The sequence below is a fragment of the Symphalangus syndactylus genome, chromosome 9 (assembly GCF_028878055.3).
Source record: "Symphalangus syndactylus isolate Jambi chromosome 9, NHGRI_mSymSyn1-v2.1_pri, whole genome shotgun sequence".
NCBI lineage: Eukaryota > Metazoa > Chordata > Mammalia > Primates > Hylobatidae > Symphalangus > Symphalangus syndactylus.
The window spans coordinates 43,798,715-43,818,149 of NC_072431.2; the positions used below are offsets into that span (position 1 = coordinate 43,798,715).

The window sequence follows — 19,435 nt, forward strand, 5'->3', positions numbered from 1 at the left end:
TGAGACGCCGTCTCTACAAAAAATTTAAAAACAATTAGCCAGTTCTGGTGGCACACACCTGTAGTCCTAGCTACTTGGGAGGCTGAGACAGGAGAATTGCTTGAGACCAGGAGTTCAAGATTGCAGTGAGCCATGATCGCACTACTGCACTCCAGCCTGGGTGACACAGTGAGGCACCGTCTCTAAAAACAAGAGAAACGAAAAACTCAGGCTCCTCTAAGTTGCTCTGATTATGTAGGTTCTGGATGCCTTGATTGATGTTTGATAAGAGAGACCTGACATAGCTTCACAACATTCATCATGTGTACCCAAAAAAGAAGTGGCAGAAAATGTCCTGGAGTTCTCTACTTTGAAGCTGTGATTTGGATGTTACATAGATTTACATATTGTGCATTCTCTTCTAATTTCTTGAAACTCCTTTGTCCTCTGGTCCAGAAAGGATTATTAAGAGTCCAGAAAGCCGTATGTTGTTACTCCAAAAATGGAATGAATATTTCCTTAATAACCAGGGCGAGAGTGAGGGTTTCAAGTAATGAAATTCTCCCCCCCCACCCCCCTGCACCCCCTCACCCCCACCGCAAACAATAGTTGGCAGTTTCCACTAAGAGTTTTCCACAGTGTTGCTGGAAGTGAAAGTGAAAGCTCAGGGCTGACTGAGTTTATAAATGCAAAAGGTGTGGCCACCTTTGCCCTTCTTGAAGCATAGTCATTTATCGGTTGATTGACACAGATGTGGCAAGAGGCTCCCTGGTTCCAAGGAAGACATCTCTGGCCCAGGAGAAACTATGCTTAGAGATTTCCTCTGAATTGCTAAACTCATACAAAAAATAAAGGACTTTGAGGTGTGAAAGTGAGTAGCTAAGGATGACACTACATTTTTGACTCAAGCAATGGAAGAATGGACCCTTAATTGGGGTGGGGCAGACTGCAGGAAAAGCTGGTCTGGGGAGAGAAGGGTTGGTGCTGACACATCACAGGAGCTCAGTTTTGGATATGTTGAGTTTAAAATGCCTCTCAGATGCTGAAATGGAGATGTCAAGTAAGAAATTGGTTTTCTGGGTCTGAAGTTCAGGGTATAAATCTGGACTGATGATAAAAAATTGAGAGCCAAGGGCATTTACTGATAACTTTCCAAAGATGCATTAAGTAGAGCCACAGACTTAGCAAATAATGCAGAGAATACCTTGTTAGATTGAATTTGAGATAAACAATGAATACCTCTTTAGTATAAGTGTGTCACAAGTATGACATGGAACACAAGTATATTAAAAATTAATTGCTGTGTAATTCCAATTTAACTGGGTGTTCTGTACTTTTATCTTGCAAACCAACATAAAAGAAGTCCTGTTTTGAGATAAACTGTTCCTGATGCATGTATTTCTGGCTCTTTTATTAAAAAGAGAAGTGAAGACCTATTTTCTAGTCCTCATCTCTAAAAACCTCTCCTGTTCTAGCTCCGTTACCGTCTTCATGTGCATCTCCCAATGTGTCACTCCCAACTCTGCGCAGGATATCTCTCTTCTTCTGTGTGAACCTGAAAGGATACCTAGCTTTCCCCAATCCTACATGAGTATCTAGACATGAAAATATGGGTGAAAAAAACAAGAATAACTCTTGATTCCCTTGATTGTTGCATGAAAGCAGTTGGTTTTTCCCAAGTTTGCTGTATTTTGGAAGTGGTTATTTTCAGATGCAGTTTTGGAGTAGTTTCCTTTTGAATAAACTTTCATGCTTCTCTTTTAGGGGAAATGCTTTCAGGCAGTAGCCAAGACCCACTTTGTTGTACTTTTCTTGGCACTACTTGCATCTCTTGCCGTAAATAAGGTTAAGAGGAGAGGAGATTGGATAGAGGCAGGAATAGGGAGGCTGCTGAGCCCTGTGGGCCTGTTATTCTGATAATAGTTTGAAGTTTTAGAGCATGTTCCTAAGAGAACAATGACAAGATTTTAGGGAAGGGGCTTGGATACATAAATATCATCCTGAAGCTGTTTAGTTCCTGCTCTAGCTTAGTCTTGACCTACCAAATGATTAATGTTATCTTCAATTTGAGATCTGTAGTGTCCTATAAATGGACAACTGCCAGCATGGATCATTAAAAAGCTCAGATTATGTTGACATATATATAAAGAGTTTATTTTAATAAGTAATAGAACAAGAGAATTAATTTTCAAATATAATTAGTAAACAGAACAAAACAAGGGAAAAATTCTAAGCATAAAGAGTGTACTATGTATTATACCTTATCATTAAAAAATTTTTAATTATTTAAAAAAATTTTTGTGGCTGCATAGTAGAGATATATATATATGTGTATGGGGTACATGAGATGTTTTGATGCATGCATGCAGTGTGAAATAAGCACATCATGGAACATGGGGTATCCATCCCCTCAAGCATTTTATCCTTTGAGTTACAAACAATCCAATTACATTGTATATTTTAAAATATGTAATTATTACTGACTATAGTCACCCTATTGTGCTATCAAATAGTAGGTCCTATTCATTCTTTCCATATTTTTGTACCCATTAACCGTCCCCACCTCCCCCTCAACCCCCTACTACCCTTCCCAGCCTCTGCTAACCATCTTTCTATTCTCTCTGACCATGAGTTTGATTTTTGATCCCACAAATAAGTGAGAACATGTCATGTTTGTCTTTCTGTTCCTGGCTTATTTCAGTTAACAAAATGATCTCCACTTCCATCCATGTTGTTGAAAATGACTGGATCTCCTTCTTTTTTATGGCTGAATAGTACTCCATTGTGTATATATACCACATTTTCATTATCCATTCATCTGTTGATGGACAGTTAGGTTGCTTCCAAATCTTGGCTATTGTAAATAGGGCTGCAACAAACATGGAAGTGCAGATCTCTTCCATATATTGATTTTCTTTCTTTTGGGTTATATCCATCAGTGGGATTGCTGGATCATATGGTAGCTCAAGTTTTAATTTTTTGAGGAACCTCCAAAGGGTTCTTCTTAGTGGTTGTACTAATTTACAATCCTATCAACACTGTACAAGTGTTCGCTTTTTTCCACATCCTTGCCAGCATTCATTACTGCCTGTCTTTGGAATGTAAGCCGTTTTAACTGGGGTGAGATGATATCACTGTAGTTTTTATTTGCATTTCTTTGATGATCAGTGATGTCGAGCACCTTTTCATGTGCTGTTTGCCATTTGTACATCATCTTTTGAGAAAAGACCATTCAAATCTTTTGCCAATTTTTTTTATTGGATCATTAGATTTTTTTCCCTACAGAGTTGTTTTAGCTCCTTATATATTCTGGATATTAATCCCTTGTGAGAGGGGTAGTTTGCAAATATTTTCTCTCTTTCTGTGGATTGTCTTTTCACTTTGTTAATTGTATCCTTTACCATGCAGAATCTTTTTAACTTGATGTGATCCCATTTGTCCATGTTTGCTTTGGGCATCTGTGCTTGTGGGCTATTACTCAGGAAATCTTTGCACAAACTGATGTCCTGGAGATTTTCCCCAATGTTTTCTTGTAGTAGTTCCATAGTTTGAGGTCTTTAATTCATTTTGATTTGACTTTTTTTGTATATAGTAAGAGATAGGGGTCTACTTACATTCTTCTGCATATGGATATCCAGTTTTCCCAGGACCATTTATTGAAGAGACTATCCTTTCCCCAGTGTATGTTCTTGGCACCTGTGTTAAAGATGAGTTCACTGCAGGTGTGTGGATCTGTTTCTGGGTTCTTTATTCTGTTGCATTGGTCTATGTGTCTGTTTTCATGTCAGTACCATGCTGTTTTGGTTACTGTAGCTCTGTAGTATAATTTGAAGTCAGATAATGTGATTCTTCCAGTTTTGTCCCTTTTCCTTAGGATAGCTTTGGTATTCTGGGTCTCTTGTGGTTCCATATAAATTTTAGGATTTTTTTTTTCCATTTCTGCGAAGAACGTCATTAGTTATACCTTATAGTATCTTCTTGGTTTTCCATTGCTTTGGTCTTCTAAGTCTTACATTTTTCACAGTCAATAGTCAAAATCTCAAGATTTATCCTTACATTGTTGAAGAAATTGGGATAGTATGTTTAAGAAATTGGGATATGTTCATAAATGATACAGAAATGACTCTTTTGCTAATGGGACTTAGGAATACCCAAACGCTATCTTCTGAGTCTCATCTTCAGTTAAGAGGTGACATCTAGAAAAAGGAGGTGAAACAAGGCAAAGTAACTTTTTCTTATTACCTGGAGCTTTTGTCCCCAGTTGCATGGAAAACTTGAATATGCTCTTCTTTTCAACAACTAAATAGCCCAAGGATAAAGCTAGAGGAGCTGTGATAAACTCAAACCCTGTATCCTAACTCCAGGAAACCATTGAAAGGCTATTCAGTCCGGGCAAAATGAAGCCATAGAGGCTGTGGAGCAAGGGACCTCTATTTATAATACCTCACATTAGTCCAGGTCTCATGGAAACTGGCAAGAGTTCCAGGCAATAATTTCAGGGGCAACTGCTAAGTGAGGGAAAAAGTAGAAAGTCTGTGGAAACAGGTGGCGGGATCTCTTCTACCAAGGAAGCAGGTTGTACCCTTCCCACACTTGCTGTGGAAAAGAAGGAAGACATAGCCATGACCATGAGCCCCTTGTTTTTCTTGTTCTTTGAAAGCTGAATCCCTAAAGCATGTGGGCCACTTGGTTCCCTGAAACCCGAACAATACAAATCACTACTCCTCCTACTTAGGGATCCAGTAAAAAGTAAAAGGATGGAGGAGGTGAGTGGGAGTATGAAACAGACAAGGAAGACCTTATTTCCATAGAAGCCAACACTTTGCTCCTTCTCAGGGGCTACCATTGTCTTATGATGTGCCCCTCGAATTCACTGCTCTGATTGGCCAGCCAAGCTAACACGGCTCTGCTATGTCCTGATTCTTCACTTTTTTTCCTCTAGAATAACTTCTCCTTTCTCTTGTTCTCTTCTGTCTTTTAGACAGTAGGCATGCAAAGATACTGTTTCTTTGGAGCTGTTTTAAATTAATCTCAAGAATTCATGGGTGATTCACTCGGTATGACTCAAGAGCTTGGCTTATTATTATTTTTTTTAAAACAATTTAAATTTGCCAATGACTTAAACATCCCAAATTAGATCAATCCACTTTTTCATTAAACTTTTCACTTCAAGAAAATCATTAGGATGCTCCCATTTTGAAAGTGAAACACACATTTTCTCCCAATCTATTTTGTCATTCTTATCTCATGGTTAATAAAAAGACAGGGATGGGTGCTACGTCTCTGCATATTGATTAAGTACCTTTTCCTTTTTTTTATGCAACTCCATAATTGACTGAAATAAAGACTCTATGATCAAAAAAAGGACGTGAAAAAAATCTAATTCATCAGGATGTGGACATGTTCAAATAGCTAGAAGACCAGATTTTGAATGTTCTTAACATAAAGAAATGATAAATGTTTGAGGTGGTGGATATGCTAATTCTCCTGTTGTGATCATTGGACACTGTATACATGTATCAAAATATCACATTGTATCCCATAAATATATACAATTATGTGTCAATTAAAAAAATAATTAAAAACAACAAATATTTAGTTTTTTTTAATGCATACGTATCCAAGAGATGTTAATTTAGAAACTGGTAATCCAGATTAATACAGCTTAAAAAAACCAGATTGTTTTACAACAGAGCCAAAATATATTAAAGAGTATTAACTAATCATGTCTTACAACTTTATCTGATGGCATTTTCCTGGCCTACTCCCCTGGAAGTTAATCTTTTTTTTCTCTATCATCTCCATTTTCGTTCTCCAAGAGTAAAAATTCTACTCTGTGGACATTTGCTTGCTCTGATAGTCATGGTGAGATTGTGTTCTCACTTAAATTCTACTTGCAATCTGTCATTTGTATTACCAGAAAATAGACATTACACAAAATTTGACAGGTTGAATACAGAATAATTACATAATTAGCAGAAGATCCTTATAGAATAATAAATATGTAACTGAATGAAACTCTTTTTGAAAATCTTTATTTCCTACAGCTACTCTTTAGCTATGTTCTATTAAAAGGCATTCCCTTTTGTAGAGAGAAGAAAGTTGACTTCATTAAAACAACTGGACCCCTTTAGAAGTATAGAGAGTTATTGTGCCAAATCAAGATGATGTTCCCCAGAATGGCTTTTACTCAACTATGCTTTGGATATTGCCATTACCTTGAAGTTTTTTTTTTGCCATATTTCCTTATTATCCTTTTAATATTTATAAGATTTGTAGTGATGGCCCCTTTAATATTTCTGAAATAGGGAATTTGAATTTTCTCTCCTTTTACCGTGATCAGTCTAGCTGGAGGTTTATCAATTTTATTGATTTCTTGCAAATAAATAGCTTTTGGTTTTATTTATTTTCTCTGTTTGTTTTCAGTTATTTTCTTCTCTTCATTATTTTCTTCTCTTCATTATTTTCTTCATCTACTTACTTGAGGTTTAACTTATTGCTTTTTATTCCAGGTTCTTTAGCAGGTACATTATATCAAGTGTTGGCAACATTTTCTCAAAGGGTCAGAGTTTATCCTATTTTAGGCTTATGAAACAAATAGTCACTGTTGCATCCACTTAACTCTGCCTTTGTAGTACGAAAGCAGCCACGGACAATACATAAACAGATAGGTGTTGCTGCATTTCGGTAAAACCTTATTTATAGCCAATGGGCCATAGTTTGCTGACCCACATTAAATTATTAATTTAAGACCTTTCTTCTTTTCTAATATAAGTATTTAACTTCTAAGTTTTCCTCTCAGCAACTGCTTCAGCTCATCCATAAATTGTGATATTGTGTTTTTATTTATACTGAGTTAAAAATATTTCCTAGTTTCCTTTGTAATTTTTTGGAGCCGCCTGTGTGTTATTTGGATGTCTGTTATTTAACTGCCGAATATTTTAGTAATTTTCAGAGCTTTTTTTCTTATAGAATTCTACTTTAAATCCATTTGGGATGAAATAACATAATCTATATGATTTCATTTATTTTGAATTCATTTGTGTTTGTTTTATAGCCTGGCATATGTCTGACCTCGTGCATACTCCATATGTACTTGAAAATACTATGTATTCCACTTTGGATGAGTGGAGTGTTCTGTAAGTGTCATTTAGGTCAAGTTGCTAGACAGTGTTATTGAAGTCTTTTCTATCTTTACTGATTCTCTGTCTTCTTGTTTCACCAGCTATTGAGAAAGGATTGTTGACATCTCTAATTTACTTGTGGATTTATGTATTTCCTTTTTTTGTTTTTTTCTAATTGTTGCTTCCTATATTTGAATATTTTGTTTTTGGGTACATACACAATTAGGATTATTATGTCCTCTTGATTCCTACTTGTGATTGGGAAAACTCTTACTTTATCCCTGGTAATATTTGTTATTATGACATGCTTATCTTTATTACTGGTAATATGCTTTGCCTTGAGATCCACTCTGTTGATATTAATATAACTATCCCACCTTTCTTATGGTTAATATTTATCTACTTTTTTAAACTATTGATATAGTTACTCTGTTATTCCAGTTTTCTTGTGCTAAAAGTCTACATGTTATAAATTTTCCATTCTTTTATGCTTAACTCATATATATCTTTACATTTAAATTGGGTTTCTTATAGAGAGAGCATATGTTTGGGTCCTGCTTTTTTTAATCCTGTCTTATATTAGCTTTATATATTATTTTCACTATTAGTTTCTAAGCTATGCCTCTTTATTTTTAGTGATTGTTCCAAAATTGATAATATTACCATAGCTTATTTAAGAACCTTACCATTATAAGCCTCCATTTCCCTCTCTTTGTCTTTTGTGCTGTTAATCTCATATATTTTACTTCTAAATATTTTGCAAACCTTGAAACTTATAGTTATTATTTTGGCTTTACGTATTACCTTTAAAGAAATTTTAAAAATGAATGTACTATTTTACATTTACCCACCTATTTATCACTTTTAGTACTCTTCATTACTTTGTATAAATCAAAGTTTATATCTGTTGTCATTTTCTTTCAACCTGAAGATCTTCCTTCAATTTTTGTAGTTCAGTTCTGATAGCAACACATTCTAGTTAATTTTTGTTTAGGGAAAGTTTGATTTTGCTTTACTTTTCCTCCCAAGTTTTATTTTTAAGCTTCAAATATACACTAGAATTAAAAGAATTTTAGTTATCGCCCATATACTGACCAATTGGATTATACCATTATTATTTTATTATATTTGCCTTATCACATATATATCCATTTATCCATCCTTCTATCCATTAATATATGTTATCTTCTGATGCATCTCCAAGTAAATTACACATAGCAGTATATTTCCTTTGAAATACTTCAGCATGCATATTATTACACAGAGTTCAACACTTTTCTTTTTGAATAAAATATTTATATATAATGACATTCACAAGTCTTTTGTGTGTAATCATGAAATTTTGAGAGATACATTCACCTAATCTTTTTCAGGATATTAAAGATAAACATCATCACAGTGAGCTCCCTCATGTCTCTACCCAGCTATTCCTCAATGCGGTACTCCCAAAGGCATCTGCTGTTCTTTATTCCACCATAGATTAGTTTTGGCTGTTGGGTGTATTGTTTTGTAAATGCCAATTAGGTGAGGTTTATTGATAGTGTTGTTCTCATCATCTATATTTCTTACTGAGAGAAGTGAGCAGCTATACTTATGTATTTGTCTGTTTCTCCCTTTAGTTCCATTAGTTTCTATTTTATATATTTTGAAACACTTAGGCACGTACACATTTACAATTTCCATGCCTTCCTGATGCAATGACTATTTCATTAATATAAGATGTCCCTCTTTATTGCAGTAGTACTCTTTGTCTTGAAGTCTACTCTAATAGTAATATAACCATGCCAATTTTCTTATGTTTAGTATTTGATGTGTTTTTTCCCTTTACTTTCTATCAGTGTCTTTATAACGAAAGTGCATCCTTTGTACACAGCATATTGTTAGTTCTTAACTTTTACCTTTTAACACTCAGACAGTAATTAAGGTGTTTAGTCCATTAACAATTAGTATAGTAATTGGTAGCCTACCATCTTGCTATTTATTTTTCTTTTTATCATTCTTCTGTTCCTCTTTTTTGGCCCTCTTTTTGACTAGTAATTTTTTTGAGTGTTTCATTTTACTTTCTTTATGGATTTCTTAACTCTCTCTCCTAATTATTATTTTTAACTGGTTGCTCTATGTTTAACTGTATTCTTTCTTAATGTTCCTTTTGAATCAATACCGTGTCATTTCACTCATTACTCTTCACGCCTGACACTTCAACCTTCTTACTTCAAGCTTCTCTCTTTACCCTGACACCTCCAGTTTTAGTGTAAAGACCTTATAATAGTATCATTAAATTTACCAATAGTATAGTTATATTTACATCAACCAATAATTATGAGGAGATACTTAAGAAAAATCCCTATTCACAAGTGACAGAGCACTCAATAGAACCTGATTTAGATATGATGCAGATTTTAAAACTATTAGGCAAGGAATTTAAAATAACTATGACTAAAAGCTGTAGTGGAAAATGTGGAAAATGTGCATGAACAGTTGTAGCATTTCAGTAGAAGGGTAGAGAGCGTAAGAAAATGTCAAAAGGAAATGCTAAATATGAAAAACAAATAAAAAATGCCTTTGGTGTGCTCATCAATTGACCTGACACAGCCAAAGAAAGAATCATAAATTTGAAGATGGATCACTAGAAATTACCATATAATAGTGTACTTATACTTGTTTAAAGCCATTACACTAAAGAGGGAAGCATCCAGAGGTAATAAAGAGGGAGGAGTGAAAAGACCCAACAGAGCATCCAAGAGGTATGGGGTAATATCAAGTAATATAACATATGTGTAAATGGAATGCTAGAAGGAAACAAAGGGAGAATGGGACAAAAGAAATAGTTGAAGAGATATTGGTTAATAATTTCCAGATATAATGAAAGACATCAAACCACCAAGCACAGAAGCTCGGAGAGCCCAATCCAGACAAATTTCTCTCCTCCCAAACCCTACACCAATAGACCATATCCATCATATTCTAACTGATGACATTCAAAGATAAATAGAAAATCTTGAAGGCAGCTTGCATTAAAAAATACCTCTTAACATAAAGAGGAACAAAGTTAAGAATTGCAGCAGACTTCTTAGCAGAAACTGCAAAACACAAACCAATGAAGGGACTTTATTTTTTTTAATTTTTAATTTTTTTACGAGAACAGTCCTATTGCAATAAAGTGACAACTTTAAATGCAGTGAGTAAGAAATAGCCAACCCAGTATTCCATACTACATGAAGTTTTTTTAAATGAAAGAGAAATAGACATTTTCCAATAAATAAGAACTTATGTAATCCTAGCACTTTGGGAGGCCAAGATGGAAGGATTACTTATGCCTAGGAGTTTGAGACCAGCCTAGGCAACATACCAAGACCATGTCTTTACAAAAAATGAAAAAAATTAGCCAGGTATGCTTGTGCACACCTGTACTCCCAGCTACTGGGGAGGCTGAGGTGGGAGAATTGCTTGAGCTCGGGAGGTTAAGGCTGCAGTGAGCTATGATCATGTCACAGCACTCCAACCTGGCTGACAAAGTGAAATCCTATCTCAAAACAAACAGACAAAACCCACAAAAACCTCAAAAGCATGCACCACACCTGGCTACTTTTTGTGTATTTTTTTTGTATTATTGTTACTTGTAGAGACAGGGTCTCACTACAGTGCTCAGGCTGGTCTTGAACTCTTGGCCTCAAGTGATCCTCCTGCCTTGGCCTCCCATAGTGCTGGTATTATAGGTGTGAACCTCTGTGCCCAGCTGCAAGGGCATCTCTTAAAAGTATTTTTAAAATGGTAAAAATAATAAGCTAATAATGTAAATAAAATGGAATAAAAATATTCAATTAATCCAAAAGCATGAGGGTAAAATATCCAAGGGATCAAAAACAATGAATGGAAAACAATGAACAATATTGTAGATTTCAATTCAGTTATACCAATAATTACACTAAATGTAATTGGTTTAAGTATAGCAGTGAAAAGACTGAGATTGTCAGACTGGGTAAAAAAGCAAGATCTATATGCTGTCGTAAGAAATCCACTTTAATATAAGAAATGCACTTTAAATATAAAGAGACAAATAGATTGAAAGTAAAACTATGGAAAAAATTATACCATGCAAACACTAACTATAAGAAAGCTGAGGTGACTATATTAATAACAAACAAAATAGACATCAAAAGATAAGATGCTGCAAGGGATATTCCACAGTGATAGAAATATCACTTCACTGACAAGATATCATAATGTTGTGTATGCTTCTAGCCATAGAGCTCCAAAATGCATGAAACAACAATGGATAGAACTGAAAGGGAAATAGACACATCTTTAATTATATTTTGAGTCTTCAAACTCCTCTCTCATGTCTGATAGAATAAATAAACCAAACTTTAGAAAGGATATACAAAATCTAAAAAATAATTTTAACTAATTTGACCTAATTGACATTTATGTAACATTCCAACTAACAACAGCAGAATACACATATTTTAAAGTGTGCATAGAATATTAGCCAAGATAGACCATATTGTGGGGGCATAGAACAAACCTAATAAATTTTTTAAAAATTAAAGTACACAGAATATATTCTCTGAATATAATGGAAACAAATGAGAAATCAACAACAGGAACTTATTAAGCAACAAACTTCTAAATACTCATAGGTCAAAGTGATTCACCTTAGCAAGATTTACAAAGAAAATAGAGGGAATACACAAATTACTGATGTTAGAAATGAAAGAAGAACATTGCTATCCACCCCACAGACATAAAACTAAAAATAAGGGAATATTGCATTTTGTTCACAATTAAAAAATTTAGGTAAAATGAGCAAATTCCTTGAAAGATATAAACTTCCAAAGACTAATCAAGAAATAATAAATAACCTGAATAGTCCTAAAGAGATTAAAGACATTCATTTTATAGCTCAAAGCTTGAAAACTTCTAACAAAATGTCTCTAATTTCACATTACTTCACTGATGAATTCTATCAAAATTTTTAGGAAGAAATAATGTCTATTCTACATAAACTTCCAGAATGTGCAAGTGGAGGGAACATCTTTCAGCTCATTTTATGAAACCAGTATTACAGTGAAACCTAAACTAGGTAAAGACATCACAATGAAAGAAAACTATAGACCAGTATCTGTCATAGAGATGCAAAAATCCTCAATAAAATGTTATTAAATTGAACAAAAATATAACAACAGGATAATACTTTATTTTCTTGTGGAGTTTGTCCTAAGAATGCAAGCCTGGTTCAACATTCAAAAATCTAATATTTCAATTTACCATTTCAGCAGACTAAAGAAAAACCATATGACAATATCAACAGATGCATTTAAAACCAGATGACAACACTCAACTATAAAACACAGTTGAAATAATTTAAAGTAAACCTAGATGAATGGAATCCTATACAGTTGGCCCTCCATATCTGTGGGTTTCACATCTGCAGATTCAATCAACGGCAGATTGAAAATATTTGGAAAAAAACAACAAAAATTAACAATACAACAATAAAAATAATGTAAATAAAAAACCAATATAGTATTAAAACTCTTTATATAGCATTAGGTATTATAAGTAATCTAGAGATTATTTAAAGTATAGAGGAGTTAAGATGGCTGACTAGGGACATTAGACACTCACCCTCCCCAGAAAGAAGAACCAAAATTGCAAAGAGATAATCACACCTTGAATAGAACATCTAGGAGAGATCACTGGAGATCAACAGAAAAGTCACAGGAAACAACTGAGACACGGAAGAAAAAGGAAGTGAGCAGCCAGCGACTAAGATTGGCTGGGAGCCCAGAGGGGCTTCCTATTGCAGGGAATGGGTAAGTGAGAGACCCTTAGCAGTCCACATCCCCACTAGACTGTTGCCATGGGAGAGCTCTTCTACCTGTACGAACCCTTAGACTAACATGGACAATGATTTAGAGACTCTGCAGGGACATTACACTAGACAGGGAACTTGTACTGGGTCACACACATCCCTGAGACCTAAGCAGCTGCAAAATGAAATAATTGTGAGAGTTCTGCTGTCACTTGGATTCATCCTGCCCTGGTAACCATAGCCCCTATAGTTCTACATTCTGGAAGCTTCCACTGACATTCCCCAGTGTCTAGCTAAAGGGCTACAGGGGCACAGTGCTGGCTGGACCCAAAGGTGTTGTGTGGTCTTTAGTACTCTAGTCCACATGGAGTAGTACTACTGTCCGGGGAAGGAACTGTGCAGCACACCAAGGAGGTGGCTCCTGGCACAAAGGAAACCAGAGTGTATACTTTCCATAGCCTGAGAGTTCCCTGTCTGCGGCTGTGAGAAGTAACCCTGTCCCCAGTAGTGGCATGGACTCTGTCGTTGGGCTTGCAGTCAGAGAGTGGGACCCCTTCCCAACTCCACACACTGCTGTAGCAGTTGCTGCCACTGGGAGCTGAGGTGGGTGAGCCTGAGTGCTGATGGACTGGGAGTAGCAACCCTGTTCCCTCTGGTAACGTGGCCCTTGTGCTCAGGCTAGCACCTAGAAGAGTGGGGTCCTGTCCCTCACTCATACCACTGCAACACAGCTGCCCTTGCTGCTGCCAGAGGCTGGGGTGGGCTGCCTGTTTGGAGCTGCCTGTCTGGGGCTGAGTGGTGACTGAGCCCCACTCTCAACGTAGCCTCTGTTTTGGGGCCCATGCATGGAGGGCAGGGTCCCTCCCCACTAACCCCCCAAAACATTGCAGTCACTCCTGCAGCCAGGAGCTGAAGTAAGTGCTACCCAGAACCTAAGAGCTCCCTGTTTGGGATTGTGGTCACCAACTTTGCCCACACCAGGAGCACAGCCTCTGTACTCTAGTGTGTGGCCTGAATACAGGCTCCCCACATTGTTGTGGCCACTGCTATTGCCAGAGACCAAGTGTGCACTTCTCAGACCCTGAGAGCTACCCACAGGGGACTGATAAAAGCAGTTCCATTTATCCCAATAGCATGAATGCTCTGCTCTAGAATGAGTCCTGGAGTCATGTTCTCCACACCCTTCACCACAGATTACCTCACCTTGTCTACTACAGCCCATGCCCCTGCATATCACCAGGGGACCAAGGTCAGACTTGCCCACCCTGGCACCACAACCACAGAGCCCAAGCATGCTACCTGAGAACCTGGGGATCACCCTGCCCATTTCACCACCTCTGGCATCTGTGCACTTCCCTCAGGAACTTTAAGAGCTGGCCCACCCAGCTTGCTGTCAACACCACTGACAAAATATACCCACACATGCCACCTAGGAGCCTGGAGACTGGCCTACTCAGCCCATCACAGATACTGCCAACACCAGCACACACTGCTCAGGACCCAGAAAGTTGTCCCACAACTGCTGTTGCCATTGCCCACAACAAGCCTACCCACCCTGCCAGCATCCCAAGCAGCTACCTGGAGGCCCAAGAATGGACCCACCTGGACCCACTAACATCACAGTCAACATATGCCACCCTGGGTCTAACGACAGGCATGCTCAGCCCACTGCTGCCACCACTCGTGCCTAAAGACTGACCCACCTGGAATTCCTGTCATCAGCACAACTTCACCACAGCCTCCACTCATAACCATACTCTAACTCACTGAGGAAATCACAGATACCACTGATGATGTTTACCGCAAAAAAGTTATACAGAGACTACACTACTGCATGCACCCAAAATCAAAGAGGAAGGGCCCTACCCAAACAATGTCATAGATACATCTTTAGGAAAAAGTCCTCTCCTACAAAAGGAAATTTGAAAAATTGGAAGAAGTAACTGTTATGCCAGGTGTGCAGATATCAATGTAAGAACACAAGAAACATTAAAAGGCAAGGACATATGACACCTTCAAGGGAACATAATTCTCTAGCAACATATCTCAATCAAAAAGGAATTCTACAAATCCCAGGTAAAGCATTCAAATTGTTGAGTTTAAAGAATCTCAGTGAGATACAACAGAACTTTGAAAAATAGTACAAAGAAATCAGTAAAACAATTCAGGATATGAATGAGAAATTTACCAAAGATATAATAAGAAATCCTGGAACTGAGGAATTTACTGAATGAAATACAACATACATTTGAAAGCTTCGACAAAAGACTAGATCAAGCAGAAGAAATAATCTCAGAACTTGAAGACACGTCTTTCAAAAAAGTCTGGTCAGACAAAAACAAAGATAAAATAATAAAAAAGAATGAACAAAGTCTTCATAATATATGGGACACAATAAAGGGACCAAGTATACAAATTATTAGTATCCCAGAAGGCGAAGAGACACCAAAAGGGTTTAAAAACCTATCCAATGAAATAATGGATGAAAACTTTCCCAAGTCTAGCAAGAGATTTAGACATTCAAATACAGGGCCCAATGATCCCCAAACAGATACAATGCAAAAATGTCTTCTTCATGGTACATTATAATCAAGCTGTCTAAAGTCAAAGAGAAAAGAGAATTCTAGAAACAGCAAAAGTATCTCGTCACCTATAAAAGAACTCCTATCTTTTTGAAGGCTGAATTCTCAACAAAAACTTTATAGGCCACAAGAGAATGGAATGATATATTTAAAATGCTGAAAGAAGAAAACCGATAGACTAGAAACTATATCCAGTGAGAATATCCTTCATAAATGAAGGAGAAATAAAGTCCTTCTTCGACAAGCAAATGCTGAGGGAATTTATCACCACTATAAGAAATTCTCAAGGGAGTCCTAAACCTGGAAGCAAAAAGACAACCATCATGAAAAAGATTACTATCATGAAAACACATGAAAGTATAAAACTCACTGACACGACAAACACACAATTTGGAAGAGAAATAACTCAGATAGGACCACTACAGAACAACTAAACCACAAGGACAAATATTAAGAGAAAAAGAAAGGAACATCGAATTTATAAAACAACTGGAAAACAATTAACAATATGACAGGAGCAAAACCTCACATATCAATAATGACCTTGAATAGAAATGGATTAAATTCTCTACTTGAAATATACAGACTGGCTGAATAGATACAAAAAATTATCTAACTATACACTGCCTACAGGAAATGCAATTTACCAGTAAAGACTCATATACACTGAAAGTAAAGGGATGAAAAAAGATATTTCACACAAATAGAAACCAAAAGTGAACAGGAGTCGTTATACTTATATCAGATAATAGAGGCTTTAAGTCAAGAACAGTAAAAAAGAAGACAAAGAATGTTATTATATAATTTTAAAGGGATAAATCCAGCAAGCAGATATAACAATTCTAAGTATGTATGTACCCAGATTCATGAAGCAGATATTACTAGTTCTAGAGAGAGAGCAAGACTGCAATACAATAATAGTGGGAGACTTCAGCATCCCCCTTTCAGCACTAGACAGTTTATCCAGACAGAAAATGAACAAAGAAACATTGGATTTATACTGTACCTTAGACCAAAGGGACCTAGCAAACATATACCGAACATTCTATCCAACAACTGCGGCATATTCATCCTTTGCATCAACACATGGCACATTCTTCAGGAGAGATCATGTGTTAGGTTGCAAAATAAGTCTCAACAAATTCTATAAAATTACACTCATATCAAGTGTCTTCTCAGACCACAATGGAATAAAACTAGAAATCAATACCAAGAGGAAATTTGGAAACTATACAAATACATGGGAAGTAAACAACATGCCCCTAAACAACCATTGAGTCAAGGAAGAAATGAAGATGGAAATTTAAAAAAAAGTCTTGAAACCAATGAAAATGAAAACAGCATATCAAAACCTGTGGGATATAGCAAAAGCAGTGCTAATAGAGAAGTTTATAGCAATAAATGCCCACACTAAAAAAAACACACCTGATTTCAAATAACCTAACAAGGCACCTCAGTGAACCTCAAGAGCAAACCAAACCCCAAATTAGCAGAAGAAAAGAAATAATAAAGATCACAGCAGAACTAAATGAACTAAATAACAAAAAAAGAAAGAAATTCAAAGAATCAATGAGGTGAAAAATTGGCTCTTTGAAAAGATAAACAAAAGTGATAAACTGTTAACTAGACTAAGAAAAAAAGAGAGAAGACACAAAATCAGAAGTGAACAAGGAGATACTATAATTGATAGCACAAAAATACAAAAGACCATCAGAGACTGTTAAGAACAACTATAAGGTAACAAACTGAAAAACGTAGCGGAAATGGATAAATTCCTGGAAACATACAGCCTACCAAGATTGAATCAGAAAGAAATAGAAAACTTGAACAGACCAATAACAAGCAGTGAGATTGAGTTGTAATGAAAAGTCTCCTAACAAGAAAAAGCTCAGGACTAGACGTATTCACTGTGGAATTCTACCAAACATATAAAGAAGATCTAATACCAGTTATCCTAAAACTATTAGAAAAAATGGAAGAGCAGGAAATTCTCCTAAACTCATTTTTTAAGGCCAGCAATACCCTGATAGCCCTAGACAACGACACAACCAAAAAAGAAATCTACATGCCAATATCCCTGATGAACAAAGATGCAAAAATCCTCCACAAAATACTAACAAACTGAATCTAACAGCACATCAAAAAGATAACATATAATGATCAAGTGGGATTTATGTCAGGGATGCAAGTATGATTCAACATACACAAATTGATAAATGTTATACTTCACATCAACAGAATGAAGAACAAAGATCATATGATTATTTCAATAGATGCAGAAAAAGTATTGGATAAAATTTAACAACTCATTTTGACAAAAAACTCTCAATAATCTAGGCATAGGCATATACCTTAAAATAATAAAAGTAATCTGTGACAAACCAACAGCTAACATCATACTAAATGGGGAAAAATTGAAAGCCTTTCCTCTAAGAACTGGAACAAGACAAGAATGCTGACTCTCACCACTCCTTTTCTTTTTTATTTTATTTTATTTTATTTTATTATTATACTTTAGGTTTTAGGGTACATGTGCACAATGTGCAGGTTTGTTACATATGTATCCATGTGCCATGTTGGTTTGCTGCACCCATTAACTCGTCATTTAGCATTAGGTATATCTCCTAATGCTGTCCCTCCCCGCTCCCCCCACCCCACAACAGTCCCCGGAGTGTGATGTTCCCCTTCCTGTGTCCATGAGTTCTCATTGTTCAATTCCCACCTATGAGTGAGAACATGCGGTGTTTGGTTTTTTGTCCTTGCAATAGTTTACTGAGAATGATGTTTTCCAGTTTCATCCATGTCCCTACAAAGGACATGAACTCATCATTTTTTATGGCTGCATAGTATTCCATGGTGTATATGTGCCACATTTTCTTAATCCAGTCTATCGTTGTTGGACATTTGGCTTGGTTCCAAGTCTTTGCTATTGTGAATAGTGCCGCAATAAACATACGTGTGCATGTGTCTTTATAGCAGCATGATTTATAGTCCTTTGGGTATATACCCAGTAATGGGATGGCTGGGTCAAATGGTATTTCTAGTTCTAGATCCCTGAGGAATCGCCACACTGACTTCCACAATGGTTGAACTAGCCTACAGTCCCACCAACAGTGTAAAAGTGTTCCTATTTCTCCACATCCTCTCCAGCACCTGTTGTTTCCTGACTTTTTAATGATGGCCATTCAACATAGCATTGGAAGCCCCAGCCAGAGCAGTCAGACCAGAGAAAGAAATAAAAGGCATTCAAATTGGAAATGAGAAATAAAAGGCATTCAAATTGGAAATGAGAAAATAAAATTATCCCTCTTTGCAGAGGACATGATCTTATATTTAGAAAACTCAAAAGCCTCCACCAAAAAAATTCCTAGAACTGTTCAATTCAGTAAAGGTGCAAGCTACAAAACTGACATTCAGAAACATGTAGCATTTATATACTTCAATAATGAAATAGCTAAGAAAAAATCAGGAAGGCAATCTCATTTAAAATAGCTACAAAAATACATAGGAATAAACTTAACCAAGAATGTGAAACATCTATACAAGAAAAAACAAAAAACACTGATGAAAGAAATTGAAAAGGATGTGAACAAATGAAAAGACATTCCATGCTCATATATCTGAAGAGTAGGTATTTTTAAAATGACCATACTACCTAAAGGTATCTATAGATTCAATGCAATTTCTATCAAAATACTAATGTCATTTTCACAGAAATATAAAAAAATCCTAAAATTCATATGGAATCAAAAAAGAGCCCAGATAACCAAAACAATTCTAAGCAAAAAGAGCAAAGCTGGAGACATTATCCTAACTGACTTCAAAACATATTGGAAGGCTATAGTGACCAAATGTCATTTTTCACAGAAATATAAAAAAAGAATCCTAAAATTCATATGGAACCAAAAAAGAGCCCAGATAACCAAAACAATTCT

General features: G+C 36.1%; 1 protein-coding gene across 4 annotated transcripts in view; it reads left to right on the forward strand.

Moving 5' to 3' along the window:
• ACVR1C (activin A receptor type 1C) overlaps positions 1-19,435 on the forward strand; it is a 97,186-nt gene that overhangs the window by 2,686 nt on the left and 75,065 nt on the right. Inside the window, exon 1 of one of the 4 annotated variants that reach the window (XM_055292065.2) lies at positions 13,335-13,521. The exons of the other annotated variants lie outside the window; for them this stretch is intronic. The gene's annotated coding sequence lies outside the window, so the exon portion shown is untranslated. Of the gene's footprint in view, positions 1-13,334; positions 13,522-19,435 lie in introns of those variants that run through there. 4 annotated transcript variants of the gene reach the window in all.